Source organism: Petaurus breviceps, unplaced genomic scaffold (assembly GCF_028583685.1).
Source record: "Petaurus breviceps papuanus isolate PSGF00001 unplaced genomic scaffold, PetGlider_PUasm1.0 207, whole genome shotgun sequence".
Classification (NCBI taxonomy): domain Eukaryota; kingdom Metazoa; phylum Chordata; class Mammalia; order Diprotodontia; family Petauridae; genus Petaurus; species Petaurus breviceps.
The window spans coordinates 15,213,097-15,216,288 of record NW_027185850.1 but is presented as its reverse complement, the minus strand read 5'-3'; the positions used below and the strand labels follow the sequence as shown (position 1 = coordinate 15,216,288).

The window sequence follows — 3,192 nt, the reverse complement described above, 5'->3', positions numbered from 1 at the left end:
GAGAGGACTAGTGGGTGGGGCAAGAAGCATGTCTTCCAGGATTTTAAGGGTTGTCACATGGAAAAAGAATTAGATTTATCTAATTCAGAAACACAGGGTAGGGTCAAGAACAGTGCATAGAAGTAGTGTAGAGGCAATATAAGCACAAAGAATGAAACAATTCCTTAGGGATCTATGTATAAAAAAATCCAGAAAGAGGCAAACTTGGGAAAGAAGAGAATGATTTGAGCTAAGAAGGTCTGGGAAAGATTAAGGAGATGGCACCAAACCTTTGAGGAAGAGAAAAATCCTGACAGGCAAAGAAGAGGGTGTATACTCAATAAGTTAAAGAATATGAACACTGGAGGGAGGAGGGGGGTGAGCCAAGATGGCGGAGTAGAAACAGGACTTCCATGTGGCTCTGGCTTCCACTTCCTTCAATATGTGTAAAAAAAAATGATTGTAAACATACTTTAGAGCTACAGAATCCACAAAGTGATGTAGAGAAACAAATCTCCCACTGAAGGAAGCCCAGCAGGCCAGCAGGAAAAGTCCATTGCAGTGTGCTGGGAGCCCAGCATGGTCCCCCCTGAGCCATGGTTTTAGCCCCAGGGTGATCCCAACCAGCTGTGGCTGGAACAGACTTCACTAGAGTAAATCACCAGCAGCTGTAGCAGTTTCCAGACTTCTCAATCCACAAATGTCAAAGACAAAGTAAAAGATCAGTGTGGAACTTTGATGGGAACAGGGGAAGTACAATCCAGATGCTATCCCTGGAGTGAGAAGCGGCAGAGGTGTGGTGGCTGCAGCCATTTCTGCATGGCTGCTTCCAGTGCTCCTGGTCTGCAGATTTTAGGGGGAACAAGCAACCATTCAAAGGGTAATTGCTTTTGCTTTGACCTGCTTGGATCTGAATCATGGTCTTGGGTGGTGGTCCTGTGGTGTGTGACCAGTGAGCCAGAGAGGGAGGGGGCTGTAGAGAGGTCACCCATCTAACAGTTTCAAGAGCTGCAAAAACCCCAGCAATTTGGGACATAGCTCTCTCCATTCTGGAAGCAGAGTCCTACTGTGTCAAAGAGCTCAAAAGTCAAGTAATTGGCTGACAATATGAACAAGCAATGAAAGCACAAACAGAACATACAATCCTTTTTTGGGGACAAAAAGGATCAAGGCATGGAGCAGGAGGAAGACATCGAAGTTAGAACTTCTGCATCAAAAGCCTCCAAGAAAAATATGAATTGGTTACAGGCCATGGAGGAGATCAAGAAGGATTTTGAAAATCAAGTAAGAGAAGTGGAGGGAAAATTGGGAAGAGAAATGAGAATGATGCAAGAAAAGCATGAAAAGTGAGTCAACAGCCTGCTAAAGGAGACCCAAAAATACACTGAAGAAAATAACACCTTAAAAACATAGACTAACTCAAATGGCAAAAGAGGCCCAAAAAGCCAATAAGAAGAATGCTTTAAAAAGTCATATTTACCAGATGGAAAAGAAATTTCAAAAACTCAATGAAGAGAATAACTCTTTCAAAATTAAATTGAAGCATTTTGGGCTTTTCTCTCAAGCTCAGTGCCAGGTTCTGCTGCTTAAGTCGCATCCCTGAAACAAGATGGTGAAGGTTGGAGTCAATGAATTTGGCTGTATTGGGTGCCAGGTGACCAGGGCTGCATTTGCCTCAGGTGGAGTAGACATTGTGGCCATCAATGACTGCTTCATTGACCTCAACTACATGGTTTATATGTTTCAATTGATTCCACTCATGGAAAATTCAAGGGTACTGTCAAGGCTGAGAATGGGAAGCTGGTGATCAATGGAAAAGCCATTACCATCTTCCAGTAACTGGATCCCACCAATATTAAATGGGTAGATGATGGAGCCGAGTATGTTGTAGAGTCCACTGGAGTCTTTACCACCATGGAAAAGGCTGGGACTCACTTGAAGGGTGGAGCCAAGAGGGTCATCATCTCTTCCCCTTCTGCTCATGCCCCAATGTTCGTGATGGGAGTGAACCATGAGAAATATGATAATTCCCTTAAGATTCTCAGTAATGCTTCCTGCACCACCAACTGCTTGGCCCCCTTGGCCAAGGTCATTCATGACAACTTTGGCATTGTGGAAGGACTCATGACTACAATCCATGCCATTACTGCTACCCAGAAGACAGTAGATGGCCCCTCTGGTAAGCTGTGGCATGATGGGCGTGGTGCTGCCCAAAACATCATCCCTGCTTCCACTGGTGCTGCTAAGGCTGTAGGCAAGGTTATACCTGAGCTGAATGAGAAGCTTACAGGCATGGCCTTCCATGTTCCTACTCCCAATGTATCTGTTGTGGATCTGACTTGCCGCCTGGAGAAACCTGCCAAATATGATGATACCAAGAACGTGGTGAAGCAAGCATCAGAGGGACCCTTGAAGGCATCTTGGGCTACACAGAGGACCAGGTTGTATCCTGTGATTTCAACAGCAACATTCATTCTTCTACCTTTGATGCTGGTGCTGGTATTGCCCTCAATGACCATTTTGTCAAGCTCATTTCCTGGTATGACAATGAGTATGGTTATAGCAACTGTGTAGTAGACCTCATGGTCTATGTGGCCTCCAAGGAGTAAAGTGGAAAGCCATGGATCTTCATCGCCAGTCAAAAAGAGGAAATCCACCACTGGGGAGCCCACATTCCTAATCTGTGTTCCTATAGTAGGGATCCCATGTCACATTCATATCCTTGTTCCAAAGCACCCTTGTAGTAGGGGGAAGAAGCCTAGAGTCCTGTATTGTGTACCATCGATAAAGTCAACATATTCAGTGCAAAAAAAAATTAAATTGGAGCAATTGGAAGCTAATGACTTTATGAGAAATCAAGATACTATAAAACAGATCCAAGAAAATGAAAAAAAAATAGAAGGCAATGTGAAATATCTCATTTGAATAATCACTGACCTGGAAAATAGATCCAGGAGAGATAATTTAAACATTATTGGTCTACCTGAAATCCATGATCAAAAAAGTGTCTAGACACCATCTTTCAAGAAATTATCAAGCAAAATTGCCCTGATATTCTAGAACCAGAGGGCAACACCAATTGCTTCTCAAAAAAGATCCCAAAAAGAAAACTCCTAGGAATATTATAGCCAAATTTCAGAGTTCCCAGGTAAAGGAGAAAATATTGTAAGCAGTCAGGAAGAAACAATTTGAGTATTGTGGAAACACAATTAG

At 43.2% G+C, this 3,192-nt stretch overlaps 1 long non-coding RNA gene across 2 annotated transcripts; it reads left to right on the top strand.

The window, feature by feature from the left end:
* The first annotated feature begins 1,755 nt into the window (after nucleotides 1–1,755).
* LOC138164798 (uncharacterized) lies at nucleotides 1,756–2,799 on the top strand. Of its 2 annotated transcripts, XR_011169187.1 has the most exons (3): nucleotides 1,771–1,921; nucleotides 2,395–2,673; nucleotides 2,713–2,799. It is a non-coding gene; the product is annotated as an uncharacterized lncRNA (long non-coding RNA). The 2 variants fall into 2 exon arrangements; XR_011169186.1 differs by having other exon boundaries at nucleotides 1,756–1,921; nucleotides 2,395–2,799.
* The last annotated feature ends 393 nt before the right edge of the window (nucleotides 2,800–3,192 follow it).